The following is a 19,214-nucleotide window of genomic DNA, read 5'->3' as shown; positions in this document are numbered from 1 at the left end:
CTTATAGAGGTGGAGACTTGTGCTGAACGTTATAGGAATTCTAACAGAGTCAACATTTTAATATTGTTTTATGTATTTCTCAATAAATCATTTTTGTTTTATATTATGTATTTTGTGTTTTTATTTGTTTTATTGTAAGCTGTCTAGAGTCACGTAAAAGTGAGATGGGCAGCTACATAAATTGAGTAAATAAGTAAGTAAGTAAATAAATATTTGACATACTTTATATTTAAAGAATAGTAAAAAAAAATATATTTTTTTAAAATTAAAGGGGGAATAAGGAACTGCAAGGTCAGGGACTATAGAAAGAAACGAATGAAATGGCCAGAGATGAAAGCAGGATAGGAAAGAAGAAACAGAGAATGAGACAAGGTAACAGCATTTATCAGAAGAGCAACAGCCTTCCGATGGCTCTTTGCTCCCACAAATCTCAGTTTCTGGATTTAAAGAGGGGTGGGGGAGGATTTATGCTAGTTCTTTGTAATCTAACGTATGCCTTCAGGCAGCAACATATTTCTTCCTGGAGGACTTTTTGGTGGAAGCCAGGCCATTCAGTATTACAGGTGAAGAGTTGTTTTTCTTTAATCTTCAGTGCAACAGAATCCTTCCATTCAGCACTTCTCCGCAAATGAGTGGTTTTTAAAAATTCTTCGTTTTTCTAGTCTGTGAATTTAACTGGATCATTAAAAAAGAACCTTTAAAACTCACTGAAGAGTTTCTAGGACATAGGAAATCACACTTAATCCATTTAAAATGTAGTTAAATTTAATTATAATAGTAAATGCTCAAAAGCTTTTCCCCTTCTCCTTTACCACCTCAAATTTAAACCAAGGTACAATACTGAATATGTGCCACTAAGATTTCTATGGAAACAATGCCACTAGGACAGGATTTTGACTTCACTGGGTAAAGCCTTTGGATTAAAAAAGGCTCAGGAAAACCTATAAGGACAAAGGCAGGTGTCTGAAAATTTTATAATGAATCATGCAAAGTTAACTTGAATACTGAAAGAAGTGAGGAAGATTTACCAGAGGCTTTCATACCACAAAGCAGCCATTTGGGTACTTTCTTACATAAAACTGAACCGAGTTGAGCAACTAATAACTGGCAGATAAACTTTTCTTTTTCTTTTTTCACCTCTGAGTCAGACTTTAATCCTGGTGACAACATGGACAAGTCTATGTGGTTTTGTAGGCAATATTTTCGGAAGTGGTTTACTGTTGGCTTCTTCCTAGGGCTGTGAGAGAATGACTGCCCTGCAGTCACCTAGCTGGTTCCCGGCCTAAGGCAAGACTAGAACTCAGGCTTCCGACTCCAGCGCCTTAATCACTAGACCAACCTGATTCTCAAGTCAACTCTTCTACATACAAATGGTGGGGTCAGTACAGTATCATGGTCCAATTATTGAAATGGCTACTTTCAATTCAGAAAAGGAGAAGGAAGATGTCATTTACTTTTCTTTACAAATTTATATTCTACTCACTCTCAAATTCTTTCAAACTCAAATTTTCAGTGATGATAAGAACACACAAGAAGATAAGGTGTGGACAACTCCCTTCCTTCAGAAGCTAAATCTGTGTTTTCCATCACTACAGGAGCTTCACCTCAAAGTTACCAAGTCACAAATGACATTGAGAAAAAACTCTAATGGGATAAGATAGAATGCAGATAGGACTTGGGTTACGATGGCAATTGGGACCTGGATTTCTGTTGCTAAGCAATGCAGTTGTAAAGTGCAATGTCACGTGACTGCATTGTGTAGCGATGGCAATCCTGCCATCCTAGTTGCCGTTGTAACCCCAGGACCACAGACTGCTGCTAGACAGGGCTATTCAACTCCTGTATAACCCTGTCTACCAGCGATCCTCCCTCGCAAGCCCACCTCCATACTGGGTCTACAAACTGTGGCTCCACGTCTAAACCTGGTGTAACTGCTTGACAGTTACTGCTGCCACTATCTATCTTCCAAGGGGATGCCTCACATGGCCTCCTCCAGCTAGCCCTGGTCTAGACAGATGGGGCTCCCATAATCTGTACTGTCCTTCTGGTGAGTAAAATGAAAAAAATGAAAAAAAGAAACAATTCCTACAATTCAGCCTCCTAGCCCTATAGCATAATTATTAGTGGTTTCAGCCTTCCTCCTTGTTTGGGAGGTAAATCAATCTTGCAAGAGAGGAACAAAATCAAACTTTTTAAAAATAACTCAAAAGATACACACGCAGCCCAATTTACAAAGGTACGTGCATGTATAGTGCCGGTCTACTATAATTAGTGATCTTGAGAGAGACAGCTTCCAAGTTATATATCAGCTTCCAAGAAATGAGTAAAGGGAAAGGTAATATCTTGAACGCAGTCTGAAATTATGCAGAATGTGCAAAGAAATAGGAGTAGGAGAGAATACAGAGGCAAAAGAAATTAAAACCTAATACAGTGTCTCACTAAAGCAGTTACCTCTTCCTTTTTTTTCTTTTTCTTTTTCCCTTTCTTTTTGTGCCTTCTTGTCAGTTTTAGATGCCTGGTGACTGCAGTTTTCTTGGCAAAGTTTTTCAGAAGTGGTTTGCCCTTGCCTCCTTCCCAGGGCTGAGAGAGAGTGACTGGCCCAAAGTCACCCAGCTGGCTTTGTGCCTAAGGCGGGACTAGAACTCGCTGTCTCCCGGTTTCCAACCTGATGCCTTAACCACTGCACCAAACTGGCTCTCTGCCTATTCCTTAGAAATATCTTAAATACTAAAGTAAAGTCCCTGTTTTTTTGTCCCCAGACCTCTCCTGGCTTCTTGGACTAATTCCAAACGTTTATCAGAGCAACTGAGGAGATGATACATCTGCTTGTTTTCCCAGCTCAGGCACAGAAACTTTTTACTCCGCGTCCCTGGAGTTCTGCCTGGGTCTTTGAAAAAGAACAAACTTTTTCTCTGCGTAGAAGGGGAAAGGTGGATGGAATCTCCTAACTATGTCTCTGTCCATGCCAGAGAGAAACTGTATTCAAAGGCAGACACTGTTTGCGATTTAGCCTAGCAAGGAGGCTACAATAAGGTGAATGCTAGCTGGCTATTCATAAGACCGTTTTCTCTATTAACAACATTTTGCTGTAAGGCAATACATATCAAGTGTAAATTTGTTTCCTTTTCTCAGAATTGTAGCACTGTCCTGATATGCTGTGCTACAATTCCCATAAATACCACTCGGTACAGTTTGGGACATGTTTATTAGGGATTGTAGAATTGGAGGATACTGTTCTAGGTCACCTTTTTAGTATATTCACCTCTCCCAAATCTTCAGCATCCCCCACTCATTCTTTAATTATTCTCCATACATCAATTTCCTAAGGAAGAAACAAAAAACTTCAATCCCCTATGGCACTGAAATATGGCAGCTCAAATATTCCCACAGAGATGAATGCAGTAAAAAAAAAAAAAAAAAAAAGATTAGAACCAAGTTAAAATCAATTATTCTTAATAGGAAGCATCTGATTTCGACAATCCCTCAACTTTTCATCTCAAGGTAAAGACTCCCTTGAGTCAAGACTGACTCCTGGTGATTACATGGACTCATCCATATCCCAGCAGATTGGCAGCGCCTAGCTGACCTTAGCTGATCTTGAAAAAGCTACGCTGGGGCCAATTCAGTTAGATGGGAGACCACCAGGAAATCTCAGGGCTGTATGCTAGACTTGGAGGTCGTAAACATCTCGGGCAGTGGCAGTGGCAGTGGCAAAACCACTTATGTATTGTTGCTAAGGATTTCTCCATATTGTCATCTAGAGTCAAGTACGGTTCAAAGATGCCTACATTTTTCATCTCATGACAACTAACTAAAATTTCTCCATTATATGTAAATTAATAATTTAATTAAAGTGTTGGGGGATGAAATTCCATCAAAATCAGCAAAAATCTAAACACTGTGGTGCCTGTTCATATTGTTAACTGACCACCCATAAATTAATTTAGCCCTATGTAATCATTCTGTATCTCAAAAAACCTACTGGTGTCGCTTTTTAGAATTTAAATTCTGACTCCAAGTGTTTTACTCTTTACCTTTTCTTAGCATAAATAAAATAAGCAGGATGGAGAAGAGGGAGTTCAGGCTTCTCCTGTTCAATATGAAAACCAGATTCTGAGATTAAAATCAGAAACTAGGTATATAAGGAACAACCATGCACAAGCCCACTAAAATTCTAAAATAAGATGCAAAAAAGGAATGTGCATATTATTTCTGCCCTTAATATGTTTATGGAAAGATCTACACCCTGGTGACAGAATCACACTGTATTTCTCTGCACAATGACATCATGCTGTTTGTTTCTCTGAAATCACTCAATAATAACAGGGTGACAGAGAAAATTATCTAACGCAGTGTTTCTATAACTATGTATTATTGACAGGGCAGGAAATTTGACAGACCATTTGCATTTTCAGCAATCCTATCTTTGTCATGACATTTCTATCCTAAACCAATTATATATTGAATGTGTGCGTGCCTCTTCTATGGGGAAGGGGGGCTTGTTAATTTTTGCTATAGCACAAGAAAAGAAGTACCTTCCAAAAATGAACTTATAGCCTTTTTTTTTTTACTGTCTATGAATCTTTTTCCACCACTAATGAGTCCAGATTAATCTGTACTGTTAGCTGCCTACCAATCAAGATAAATAAAGTGCATTAGTAGGAAAGCAGAATGTGATTCACTTACTAGGACGCTAAGAACCTTTGATCACTTCACACCTAATTAGCAATGTGCTAAAAACACTGAGATTCAAAGTGCTATTGTTCAGACTGACTGTTAGCATGCCACATTACTGCCAAGTCATTCATTTATCTGCTCGCTTGCTTGCAAACTTATATACTTACTTCAGTTTATACTCTGCTCCAGTCCCAAAGAACTCAAAGCAGCAGAAATATGGTTAGCATATTTACCAGACACCATCATGCAAATATGCTGCTGACATATATTAAATTGCTATTATTACAATTTAAATGATAAAACTTGTCAGAAATAGTACAAAACCCAGAAAACTTAGATGCTTCTATAAGTCTTATCATCAGGACACTGGAAAGACTTATTTCAGTAAAACTGTTAAGTGAATCTTGTCTTCTGCAAGAAGATATCTGAAAGCTACTGGAAGTACATACCCCTCCAACCCACATCTGAAGAGAAAATGTGACCCTCTGTGTTATATATAGCTTAGCTGACCACTTCCTGATGAACCCAGACTCCAAAATGTTGGTTAAACATGATGATCTACAAAATAGATTGATTTGATTGCCAGAAAAACCTAACAACTGAATGCTTTTACACTTTTATCCAAAGAAAGAGGATACAAATTGTATGCCAAATGTTTAAGCTACTCCCACACAGCCAAAATGATGAAAATTTGGAATACGCGCATACAATGTATGGAAGTCTGAGAGTAAAAAACAACTGAAACCAAGATGTTTATAGATCTCTCTCTGGAAATATGAGCCATGAAATAAGTCAAAATAGTTAAGAAAACTCCAAATGGAAAAAAAAGCACCCTGAAAGGAATGGATGTTATCCAACTGACACCACTTACTAGAAAAGTATGAAAATCAAATTGTATTTTACTTCAGAGACAAGACTTAAGTTCCACCATAAAAAAAGGCAAGTCGCATAGGTAATGGAATCCTTGAACCACCAATACAACAGTCTCAAGCTACATCAATGGAATGTGCATGTTTGCACAACAGGGAAAAACAACATGCAATTTAAGAGAGAAATCTTCCATGCCTTGACACTTCCTTATCTTCAATCATATTTTTCCAAAAACATTTTTCAACTGTCTGACAAACTTCCAGGGCCTGATCTCCTTGGAGTGTACAGTCCCACTTGAAAGAAAACAGACACGTAAGAGAATAAATATTGAAGGTGCATTCTTTCAAACAAGAAATAAAAAACTTGAAAGCATTTGGAAATTAGGTTTCATCCAGTAAAATGCATACTAGTTTTGCTATTAGAAAGATAATATGAGAGAATCAATGAACATCTGGAATTCCCAAGAGTGCAATATATTTTCATAAGACAAAAAATTGCCCAATTTAACTACAGCCTCATTCAGTGGAGTTGCTCCAGGCAGATTGATTTCTAAAACCTCATTTTCCCCCTTGATAGTAATCACTCCAAAATAAAGTGGAGCAAACATCAAAAGTTTATCCAAAACCTAAATCTTTCAAAAAGAATGAATACAATTCAAAGTCATCTTTGTCGGTGAGAAAGATGTACGCTTGAGTCACTGATTTAATGATGGTAATTGATTTTAAAAAATACTAATCTGGTAAGGAGTTCAGGAACATTTAAACTAATACTGTGACAGAAATTGTTGTTGAGCTTCCTGGATGCTTTCTGCACCTGCAAAAGAGGTTTCTGTTTTTCTACTTCTTCAATTCTGTTATATTTCTGTCCATTATTCTGCAACTTCTCTGCTTCTTTCTCCCTTCTGATCCAAAAAACACCATGGGATAATTTTCTTCCCAATGTCTTCCTTTGGGATTTAATTGAAACAAAAGAAGCTAGACCACTTCAGACATTAGAAAGATGACTGTATAATGAAACACAGAATATTATTTATATTGTTTATAATAACTGTTTGTTTTAATGTGAGCTACAAAAATGAGAATTGCATGCCAGAGTCAACTTTGATTGGAATGGCTTATACTAAACTTTGTAAGTAAAAAAGAAGCAAATAAGTGAGAAATTCCCACATTCCACCAGTGAGAATTTGATCAACCTTCTTTCCTCCTTTAGGAAAAAAGTCATTTTTTTCTCCATCAAATTGAATGAAAATGACCCAATAAAAAATAATACAAAATAAAATGTGGGCAGAAAATAACTCAAATAGAAACTTTCACTAGTGTTTCTGAAATGGTGACGGCCCAAAGAATAATCACAGTCCCCCTCTTGTAAACTGCTCAGATAGGAGGTACGCAGGAGGAGCATATAATCTGTGATTCTGAATTACACTGAATTGATATAATAGAAAGTACTATTTTCTGAATTTACTTAATTGGGTAATGCCTAGTTTGTATGTTAAAAAAATTAATATGGTTCACAATTACTTTACTCCAAAGTCTCAATCCTGACACAATTTGAGGAAAAATCTCTTCTTCAGGAAAACAGCTGCAGTAGGAACATATCTAACATTCTGGATGAAGTGTTTGAATAAAGGACGTGTGCACTGCATTACTTTCTTTTTGTCTTCTTCTCAGCCTCGTGCATTTCTTTTTTGTCTCATCTTCATATGTGTAATCTCCTTATATTCTTAACTTTTGAAACAAATCTTCCCTGATTTGGAGCATGAAACTGTGTTTCTAAGCATATAATGCAGAGTTCACTAACCCTAACCCCACAGAAACTGAGATTTCAGATAGACCTCCAATAACCAGTGTAACAAAAGCCTTGCAAAGCATTATAGGCACAACCAGTCAGGAAGTTCTGTGGGAAGAACAGCCTGTTATTATAAACCTTTTATTTCAGGGAGCAGAGGAAAAAAACGTAATCTACTGCTATGTTCAAGAGCCATTATATCACATTAGGCCTAAGCAGGTATGGACACTTTATGCATAAAACAGAATTGTGTGGTAAATGATACCATACCTATTCTGCTTTATGCATAAAGAGTCCATATAACCTGCATCGTGCCTTCTTTCAGGTATCATATATTGTAGGAAAGTGTACAAAGATGTAACTACTGGTTGATCATACTGCTTCTATAACAGGCAGTGAAGACCAAGACTGATGTTGATACATATAGTACCTACAGCACTACTGTAGTAGTACAGTACTACTGTTACCCTTAAGAAAAAGATTAATCCAGATGCTCTTGCCAAGAAAACAACTACCAGAAAATACTTCAGGGTTAAATTTAAACAAGCCATGTATAACTAAGAAAATATGGAGGATACACCATCAGGTGGCATCTCCTCAAACAACAATAAACATTCATACTATTAGAGGATTCAGATCCAGCCAGTTACTTGCTAGAAAGAGATACTAAGGTCAAACTATCAAGAAGTAACATTTTAACCTGTACCCTGCTTTATCACGGGAACAAATAGCACTCTGTTTGCACGCACAGCACCTTTTTAGTCAGAAAAGTTCATGACAACTGAAAGCTGCTTTAAAATGTATGCACGTAAGCAAGTCACCAGGATTACCATATCTGCTACTTGCATGTGGGTAAGATTACCTAGCCTCTATTATACTACTATTTCTAGGACTTCTATCCTCCAAAACACTGATACCCCAAAGAGGATCAGCAGCAAGTTACTTAAGAGGTACCATTCATACTTGAATAATGGATCAAACTAAGCAGCGTCTTAAAACACACTCATCTCAACAGTAAGAAATCTTATCTTGCAACCGATATATTTAATTTTGTGAACTTCCTAAGGAAGAAAAGGCTATTTGCTTTAGTTCTGAGTTTACATATCACTGCTATTAATTGCTTGGTTCTCCCAATTTACAGGATGGCATGCATATACAGATTTGGCAATTTACTCATTCAGAAAGAATGTTCCTGATCCCAGGTGTGGCTATTTGTAAGGCCAAGCTTAAAACAGACACACACAAAAAGAGTACCCAATGTTTTTCTTTAGTGCTCAAATTTAGAATAGAAATTGGATTTTTTTAACAGAACTGCCAAGTAAGACCCTGTCAAGTAGCACTTTCTGGTTATTTTCTCTAAAAAGCAATGACATGTAAGCCAAAAAAAAAAAAAAAAGGGGAACAGGGAGGATTTTAACTTCAATGTGGCAGTGCTTTGCAGTTTTTTAGGAAGAGGAGGAACAGGAAAACTACGAAGACTACATTTTAGTAAACACCCTACAACAATATATTATAAAACAGATTTGCCGTTGAGCCATTAGAGTAGCTTCCTATGAATCCTTTCTGTTTTTGGACAATATAAGGAATCATATGGTGTAAATTATGTCTGCTTATTTTACAGTCCTGGCAACAGTTTCCATTTCACTTTTGGCTCCAGGTGTGCAAACTATTACACGTGACCCCAAATATATTTTATCAAGTAATGGAAACCATTACAAGAGTGTGCAATAGCAACAGCTGGAAGGTCAGGCATTGTATGCATGTGACCAATGACTGTTAGGGCAACAATGTGGAATATTTTGCGGTATCTTCAACTAGGCACAATAGTTCAATATAGGCAACCCCAACCTGGTGCCCTCAGGATTCACTGACTATCTGTCAGAATCCCCAGCCAGCCTGGAATTGTTACAGTGGCTTCATTCTTAGGAAATTTTACAACAGTCAGCTACAAGGAATACCAACAGACACTCTTTAAAGACCAGAGTGACCAGACCCTAATTTAATATCCTTTGTCATAGAAGCTGTTTCTCTTCTTATACTTCTCAAATCAGGAATCTTATTCCCAATTCCTACATGATAGAAGTCAACACATAACATCATTGAGAAAGTTCACTTTTAATGTCACTGTACTCTCAGTAATCTATCATTGCTCAACCCACTGATCTTGAGCAAGTGTGAAGGGTAGATGTGGCATATTCAAATCTGTATGACCTATCCAACTTGCCCACCTTCCTGCCTCCCCTCCAAATTTTCTCTTAACTCCCCTTTCTTCCCCTACCTCACCTTAGCCACTGCTGTGTACACCATCAACTTTCTTGGCTTTTTCCCACTCTTCTCACCCTACACCCTCAAAACACTTCTGCTTGGAACGCTTTTTTGGGGGGCTGCCTTTGAGTCAGTGTTGACTCCTGGAGACTGCCTGAACTAGTCTCTGCAGTTTTATTGGCAAGGTTTTTCGGAAGTGGTTTGCCATTACTTCCTTCTCAGGGCTGAGAGAGAGGGAGTGGCCCAAGGTCACCCAGCTGGCTTTGTGCCTAAGGCAGGACTAGAGCTCATAGTCCCCTGGATTCTATCCTGGTGCCTGAACCACTACACCAAACTGGGTCTCTTACATGTTTTTTGCCACACTTCAAATAGAACCAAATCATCCCGTGAAACTAACAATGGTATAGAGACAACTGATTTATAAATGAATACTTTTCAATTTAATAACTTTAAAAAGTGATGGGCCTACACTCCTGCTATCCATAATCAGCAGATTAAAGGCAAACAACCCCAAAGCCCATAAGGGCAGAACAGGAAGGTACTGCACACTTTCTCTGACGCAGAGTAGCATATCATCATCCCATACTTTGCTATCTGTTTGCAACAGCATTGTGAAAAGATGGGCAAGCCCTGAAAGCACCAATGTTCATGACCATTACAACAATCCTACAATAAAAGCACATCCTGAGAGGAAATAGGCTGCATGCATACAGAGGACATATCACCCATATGGTCAGTCCATATTACTGATGTGAACATATAGGTGACATAGTACCCATGCAGTAGACAACTGTATAGGCAATTTGACCCCAAGTCAAGGTACAAAATGACACCCACTCTTGTGCATCTAAGTAGCTTTGCAATATCTTTTCTTACAGATCCAAATGTATACTCTACATCCCTATATAACTCAGGGATGTGCTAAATGTTCTTTGTATTAACTGTTCTGTGCATAGGACAGCTGGTTTCAGGGACACAGAAATACACATGTATGAAGCAGAAGCGTTTCAGGAGGTGAGAGCAGGAAAAAGTCAAGTAATTGTGGGCAGTGCACAGCACTAGCTAAGGAAAGGCAGAAAAGGAAGGTGCTAGGGAGACTGGCAGGTGAGCCAGCTCACAGACCATGTGGTGAAGAAAGGGAGAGAGCGACAATGTGCATCAGGCTTATCCTACTCGCCCCAGAAGTTCCCTCTCTATTTTGTTCTAGCTGAAACGATGAAACCAGATTCCAGTTCTGCCAAACTACAGCCAACCCAGAACAGTTCAGTATAATATCCCAAAACACAATGAGTTTCTTTCAGGTTGGAAACAAAACATATTTTCCATTTTTGCACATCCCCAACATAAACAAACAAACAAACAAAAATTCATAAAGGACTTTGAAGAGCAATTAATCCAACAACCTTTTCAATTCAGGATCTGCAATGCAGTATTCTCAATAGTTGCAAATTATATTCTCTTTGGAAATGCTTTGCACATAACAAATCTATCACATCTGAAGTGATTATTAATTTCTGAATATATTGGGGAAACAAAACAGGTTTACTTTGCTGAATGACAGATAATAATTTGTATCTACAGATAGCATCTTAACAACAGAGCTTAATTTAAACTGAACACTTACTAAAACTTAATTTAAAAACTTAAGATTTAACAAGAACTGAAGAGTCTTCTATGTATATAACACGCATACCTATCATGCTATTCTCTTTCAAGATAAGCAACATTATGCAGAGGGCAGAAAAAGAGTAAGAACAGATAAGCTAAAGAAACAAAATATATAGGGGAAAAAAGAAACCTAGCTAAAACTGTTTTGTACCACCACCATTCACCATAGCTCTCCATATCTTTTTATTCTTCCAAATCATTTTTGCTTCTACCATGTCCGTACACTGCTTCATATATTGCCTTTTTAAAACTTTTTTTCTCACTCTTTTTGAGGATCTCATCAACATTATCCAACGATGACTTTTTTGTTCTTCCCATTCCTCTTAAATCATTCACTGATTCTTCACATATTTGTTCTGCAATTCAATCCTTAAGTCATTTTCTATGTGACCAAACTAACATTTCTTTCACACTTGCATATAGCACAGTGGAAAAATGCTCTTATGAACAACTATTTTTACTTTTTTTGACATTCATTCATTCCTCACAACAGGCTTTAAATTACCTCTACCTTTCTACCAGCATTTGTATGTCCTAAAATTTCTTCATTTTTAATCAGCATTCTACACAAATATATCTACTTGTTTTTCATTCACTTCCAAAACAATTTTAAATTTCCATCTAAATTTTCTGCATTTTCTCTGCCTCTTTTATTCTTAACTCTTCCTTGCTCTCTTTGATTACATTATTTGCAGCTATCTTTCTATATAGATTACATAATATCTGGATGGGACAAAACAGGTTGAAGTTAAAACCAAGCAAGCCAAAGCTGCTGTTTGTTCACCTGGGTTCCTCAATGTCTCAGGTATTGTATCTGAATAGTACTGCCCTGAAACAGCAGGTCTGCAACTTGGAGGTCCTTCTGAATTCATGATTACTGCTAGTTGGCAGGTGAAAGTCATGGCCCAACTCTGCCTACTGTGCTAGTTGTGGACCAACTTGAAGCAAAAGGAAATTGCAGCACTAATTCATGCCCTAATTAACGCTTATCTGAACTATTATCATGCATTCAACATGAGTTGTCCTTGAAGACCATTAGGAAGCTTCAACTGGTCCAGCATGCCATGGTCCATTATACCTGTGCTTCAGACCCTGCACCTGCCCCCTATCAGCTTCCAAGTGTAATTCAAAATGCTGGTTTTGACTTTAAAGTTCTTCACGGCTTGGCACCAGAATACTTGTACAAATGCCTTCTCCATCCAATTTTAACCCACCAGACTCAGATTCTTTTTTCTGTTCTAAGCAGCTTCCACAGCCCTTTTCCTTACATCCACTTTCTGTTAATCTCTAATCTTCTACTATTTTTTCATAAAGGACTAATAATTTATCTTCCTGAAATTGTTCACTTTCACTCTTCTTTTCTTCACTTTTCCTTTTCTTTCATGTACATTGTTTTCCAAGATTTATTCTCAGTGCTACCACTATCTGTCCCACATTCAAAGCCTTACCAACCTTGTATCCTTCAATAATTATCAGTCTTTCATCAAAAACAATCAATTCATCATGCTTTCATTCATTCCTTTGCCATGTGTACATATAGATGTATGCTCAAACCACATATTTGAAATGAACAGGTGTAAATCAATGCTTATAAGCCATCATTCTCATTCATTCTTGGGTCTCTGAATGACCAAACTCCTTTTTTTGTACACTCTCATTTTGTTCCCATATATCCATTCATGCCATCTAACAGATTTTTCTCCCTCCCTAGACCACAGGTTGCCTAATTTTTCCCACAACTCATCTCTGGTTCTTCTATCATCAACAGTCATTGAAGTATAACATCTCCAACTTCTGGATTTCTACTTTCATATGCACCTGTAACTTACTTTCTAACATATATTTTAGCCCTTTTGTTCATATTTAAACCTACACTTTTGTTCACTTGCAGGAAATCATCAAATTTACTCCATAAGGTCAGATAACTTTTATATCCTTCCCCTTTCTCTTAGAATCATAGACACATAATGTACCTATTTTTCCTTCCTTCATCTCATTTGTTAATTTTGGTCTTTACTATTTACTCTTCTTACATTCTGAATCACAAACTTTCATAGACTATGGTCATCACTACCACTCATCATGTATTTGGCCAACTGGGGCTTTTTAATAACTGTTTTAGTAGGCTAGAGAAGATGTAGACTAAGTTACCAGAGTTAATCATACTCATGCCACATACTGTATTTCCTGTTAATTATACAGACAAGATCAGTCAGTCCTGGCAAATCTGGGCTGGCATGAGACAAACACAACCAAAGTTCAGTTCTATCCCATGGATGCTAATGTTATTCCATGCATGCTTCAATCTCTAATCTACAGACCACCTTACAAGACAACATACAGTTGCCCATCTCACCAACGAGATGATCTGGGCAGTATATTGATACACACTCAGTGTACTGACATCCCATAATGATTTTCTTAACTACTGAAGTTTTTAAAAAGTAGAAAGAAATTCCAAGAAAATTATCAGGGTGGAGGGGTTTTTTTTTGCGGGGGGGCAATCCATTCAATTCTAAAAAGCTGCTGTTGATCTTAACTTTCAGTACTAAAATCAACTGTTATTCAGAAGATAAAATTTAAGGAGATAATAAAAAGTTGTTTGTTCACATCATATTTGTGAGAACAGCATACAGTAATTCCTTGTCAAAGTGGTGACAGATAAAATAATATTGTGACAGGGTTAAGAACAAACAAACAAAAAGTTGCAACAGTCTGAGGAATGGTTCTGTATGCAAGGGTATATACTGTAATGTTCTGGGGGTTTTTTTCTTCATCTAAGCTTATTTGAAGAATGAGGGTAACAGACAGAGAGGAAGTACAACAGTCTACTACCAGTGTAGACCCAAGTGGTCAAAAGAGTAGAAAGGAATTATTAGAAGCTATGTATACACTTAGCGTAACAAATTATTCAAGACTATTTATTTGCTTTTCCTGGACTGAAGCTACAGGTAACACAATTATATGTCTGAATGCTCCCAGGGAAAACTCCAACACATAGAAAATTAGGCATCAGGTATCAAATGTTCAGCATAGCTTCCTTCTTAAGCTAGCCTTCTTTAAACAGAGTGTTTTAGAGATAACCAATATACTGTAAAAACAGTTCAGACAGCTATTTGGGAGGACCACATCTGAATGCCATCACCCTATAGACAGAAGAATCCTGCATAAAAACGTGGATGCTGTTCCTAGCCTACTGATAAACCTAATTCTCCCTTCTCTTGCAACCTTTCCATAAAAAAAGAAGACCTTCCTTATAGAGTAGGAGCAATGCCCTCTGTAAATCTGTTCCCACAGTGTGCAGTTTATGTCAGACACATAGATTCACTTGAAAACATGCTGGAACATTTTAAAAAAATGAAGTCATCCAGCTACAGTTTGAAACTTCAACATTCACAGGTCTCCCATCTCATTCCACAATTTTCTTCTGTAAAATGTATATATCAGCTCTTATTCATGTGCAAGCATTCACATGCTGTCCCGAGTACTATCTTCAGCTCAAAATCATATAGTAAAAGTTTAACCACTTTTTTTTAACCACCCACACAAATTGTTCATCAGTATAGGATGATAGCATTATGACCATTTGTGGGATGAGAGGGAATTAAAGGGAGATACTTTTATAGGGAAAATAACGTTGTGAAAAAAGAGGCAGTAAGGGTTTTGCCCTAAATTCCAACTCCTGTGCTATTCTCTCTCTCTCTCACACACACACACCTCTATTTGTACTGGGAGCACCTGAGAAAACAGTGACTCATTTTTCTTAACTGCATAACTACTGGAGAACCTGTGTTCCTCATTCTGAAGTTTAGGGATAAAACAGGCAATAAATGGGCTTTTTTCCTTGAAAGCGAAAAAAAGAAAGACAGGACATTCTTTAGCCAAAAGCTTTTCAGGCAGCACTTCATACTGAAGAATGATGATTTATTTAAATAAATCTTACAGCATTAACTGAGCCAGCAGACAGTTCTGGTGCTATGCATGAAGGTAGCTATGGAGCAAGGGCTTCATAACCAAGGTGCTGGGCCACTGAAAAAGTGACAAAAGGGTCAAGATTACATTAACACACCTTTCCTTGAAATACTATACAGCAGTTTCATGCAAATGCCTTTCAGAGACGAAATACAGGCAGAACTGAACTATGGCAAAAGTAAATAGGGAGTAACAATTTATTCCACGTCCTGCCTTCCTTTTGACTACCACACAGTCAAAGAAATCAGAATAAATACAGGTTTCTGAAATATGACCATTGACTGGCTGTAACAGGAGTTCAACTGACAGGAAGTACGACAAGACTGATCTTCCCTTCTTCCCTCACAGAGAATGAATTTCACTATGGCTGCATCAGTTTCAGTTCCAGATACATAGAACCAAAAAAACATGTAGATTGTTTCACACTGTTATGAAATTGGACATGTCAACCCAATTTTAAAGCATGGGTAATATAGGCACCCTTAATAATTATAATTTCATTTACTTGAAGACAGAAATTTTATACGAACAAGAACTTCATATATGCCACCCACAGCAAAGTCTCCATATCTAATATGGCAACCAAACTTCACATCTATGTAAGCAAGGTGAAGTTTTCATACAAGCCCACCCTGCTTACCTTCACATATCTGAAAATGATGTTAGTCCTCGCATTGTAATAACATATCGAAAGTTTTTTCATGTTAATATGTAGTTGTCTATCAAATTTGTTACATGCCCTGTAATACAAACTTCTCTAGACACTCTGCCATTTAATTTAACATACAATATTAATAATCCAAAATCATGATAGCAAAATAATAAAATCTAACACAGCATAAAATGCAAAGACAAAACCTAAGCCACTAGCACAGTAGAAGAGTTAATTCCACATGCCAAGGAATAAAAAAATACTCATGAAATACTGAGACTACTGAAATACCTAAAATGCCTAAGATAATGGGAAAGGGTTAACCTAGAACTGAAAAGACAGGAATGTTATTGGTTAGACATACTGTCTTAGAAGACTTAAATAATAAAATGAGGCTGTTTTTAATGTGAACAGAAAATAGAAAGCTTTTATATTAAAAAACACACACAACTGATTAATACATCATATATGTTAGACCACAGGTTTCCACAGGCTTATCAGAAATTCTTCAATCAGAGCACCAGTACAGATGGATCATATTACCCCCACCTCCCACTGGAAAGCACAGATGTTATGTGAATATTCAAAGGAGTATTCTTAGTTTGCACAGGGCTGTGGGGACCAACAGCCTTGACTAATGTGCCAAATGAACTGACAGCGTGCCCTAAAACATGGCCAGGAATCCTTTGAACTTCCTTAGCAGAAAAGTTGATAAAGAAAGGATAAGAAGTTTAAAATTAGGTCATTTCTGATATCACCACAATATTCATTAATTTCATTTATACAAATTCCAGCAAACTATACTTTAGACCCTTTACAGGTCCAGATTTCTGAAGTATAGATGCAGTGCACGAACCACATACATGCAACAGGTTCATGCATTATGGGGTAGGAGACGCATTCTAAATCTAATACATACAAGCTCCAATTAAATTAAACAGTTGGGATAGTTAAATTAGGCTTCTCTTTTTGAATAGTAAGATTTGTCCAGGACTATGTAAAAATGTCTCATCTATCAACAAGATCTTCGACATTACAAACACCTTGGTCAAACAGGTCACCAGAGGTTTGAAGCAAAATAAAAACTTCTGAATGAGGATACTAGAAAACGTGGATGAGAACGTTAACATTTTAACCAATACTACAAGCTATATTCAGGTGATGTGTGTTGTGGGGGGGGAGGAGATGGAGTGTGTATGTATGTACTGTATGAGATGAGTTCAAGAATAAGTTGCAATATGAAATTAGGCACTACTAGAAAAGAATATATGAATAAACCCAAATCTTATTAGTTTCACATTATTCTTTTCCATGCAGTATTACATTTGTTAAACATAGTAAAAATTTTGAAACTAGATTATAGAAAGTCTTAAGGTAATTTTTCCAGAGCATCTGAGATTTACAGCAACTCATAATTGGTTATGAAGATTATGTATTTACCACCCAATTCTAACCATTACATTACCATAGCAACCCAAAACTTAAATGCCAACCAAGTGATTTTAACATAATCAGGAGGAACTCAGTTTGAAGCTACAAAAGTGGCTTTCTTCAGCAATTATACCTTACGACAAGAAGCACAAGTCTAAAACTCAGAACACATTATTTAAAAGTTAATCATATTGCTATTAAACTACCCGATATATATCTACCATTTTTAGTACACCCATCCCCCAGAAGCAAAACCAAGTACGCTCACGTAGGCAGACACTCGAGGCCATGAACACTTTTAAAGTCCACCCTGGCATGATACAGGCGAACTACAAGTTAGTTACTGCTGCTATTGAGTCAAGAGTTCTGCAAATTAACTGAAGACTTACAAGTATGCCACAACCTTAAATCGTGCCCCAGCAGAGCTCTCGTCCTACCCGATGAACACAACCGATCACACTTTATTTCTTTTCTTCTTTTTTCACACAGCTAAACTTGTAGGGCAAGCTTACCAGTTGAGCGGTAATGGGCACTGCTATGCAAGTACGGCACTGATGGTGAACAAGCCCTTAGTCACTAGGCAAGCAAGCAAGACTATTTCTTGGCATAATTTGGGGGCGGAAAGGTGGGGTGAGAAAGAAGACAAAATTAAGTGTAGTTTTTCAGTGCAGGGTAAGGTTTCTTTTTACAGCATGAAGGGGGGACACATGGCTTCTGCAAAAAAGAAGGCAATAGTACTTCAGTACTGAAGGGGGGAGAAGAGAGGGGAAGAGAAGTCCTGGGGGAGGGGGCAGGATTTTAAAAATACATTAGAATAGCCATGGTTGACTGGGGGAGAGCACTGTAGTTATCCGGGAGGACCCAGCAGGAAAAGGCAGAAAGTCTCCAACTCTGAATCAGGGAAATGCCCACCCCACCCCCTGGAAGTATTTGCTGCAGTCCCAGAAAGTTAGAGAGATGCCCTTGAAATCCACCTCCCCAAATTAGGATTTCCCCCCACCCCGGCTCAGAGGCAGGGGGCACGAGAGGGAAAGGGGTCTGGCCCAAGGCTCCCCCCACCAGTCCCTCCTCTCGAGAAAGGGGGGCAGGCGCCCACCGCCGCCACCCAGGAGCTGGGGGGCTCCTCGCAAAGACCTCCACCACCCACCAACTCCTTTGGCCCAACGGCGGGAGGGAACCCGCCCCTGTGGGGCCTCCGTGGTAGGTCTGGACCGACGGGAGGAGAGGAGGAGGAGGAGGAGGAGGAAGGCAGGAAGGGGGGAGAGCAAGGAGGCAGCCCAAAGGAGAAAGACACTGACCTGGCTGGGGGAGGAGGAGGAAGAGGAGGAGGAGGAGGAGGAAGAAGAAGCGGCAGCAGCAGCAACGAGGACGGCGCCGGCCACGCGGGTGGATGACGGGGGAGGGAGCCCGCTCCCCTTAGACCCTCGAAGAGACTGGGGGGTTTAAAAAAAAAAGAAAACGAGAACCAGAAGAAGGTTAGAAGGGGGAAAAATTATTCCGGTCGGGAGTTAGTACAACAAAGAGGCGGAAATAGCCGAACCGAGCCGAACGCGCCCGAGCGGGGGCGCCGAGAGCATGCGCGCTTGGGCCAATCCGAGCGCGCCGCCCCCCCCCCCCGCCCCACCAACGCGGCTGGGGCTGCTGAGCAGCGGCCAAGTCCTTCAGACCTCGGCGGCGGCCGCGGAGCGGATCGGTGGCGGGGCGGGGGGTGGCGACGGCGAGAGGTGGGCTGTCAGAGCGCGAGCGGGAGGAGGGGGGGGCCAGCCTCGTAGAAGCGGGGAAGGCAAGAGCAGCCCGCAGCCGCGTCCGCTGAAGGAAACGGGGAGCAACAGCCCGTGCCCCTCACCTCGTGCGCGTACACCTTCCGTTCCCATGACAACGGGTTGCTGCT

General features: G+C 38.9%; 1 protein-coding gene across 2 annotated transcripts in view; it reads right to left on the bottom strand.

Moving 5' to 3' along the window:
* Positions 1-18,928, bottom strand: part of PCGF3 (polycomb group ring finger 3) — a 56,442-nt gene extending 37,514 nt beyond the window's left edge. The window contains exon 1 of one of the 2 annotated variants that reach the window (XM_088129980.1): positions 18,622-18,928. The gene's annotated coding sequence lies outside the window, so the exon portion shown is untranslated. The other variant, XM_088129981.1, reaches the window with a different exon arrangement.
* Positions 18,929-19,214: the final 286 nt, after the last annotated feature.

The sequence above is a fragment of the Python bivittatus genome, unplaced genomic scaffold (assembly GCF_059951505.1).
Source record: "Python bivittatus isolate LINGU-HERP-01145 unplaced genomic scaffold, Pbiv_v1 ctg000850_np1212, whole genome shotgun sequence".
Classification (NCBI taxonomy): domain Eukaryota; kingdom Metazoa; phylum Chordata; class Lepidosauria; order Squamata; family Pythonidae; genus Python; species Python bivittatus.
The sequence above is the reverse complement of the archived record's forward strand: the minus strand, read 5'-3'. Positions and strand labels throughout refer to the sequence as shown.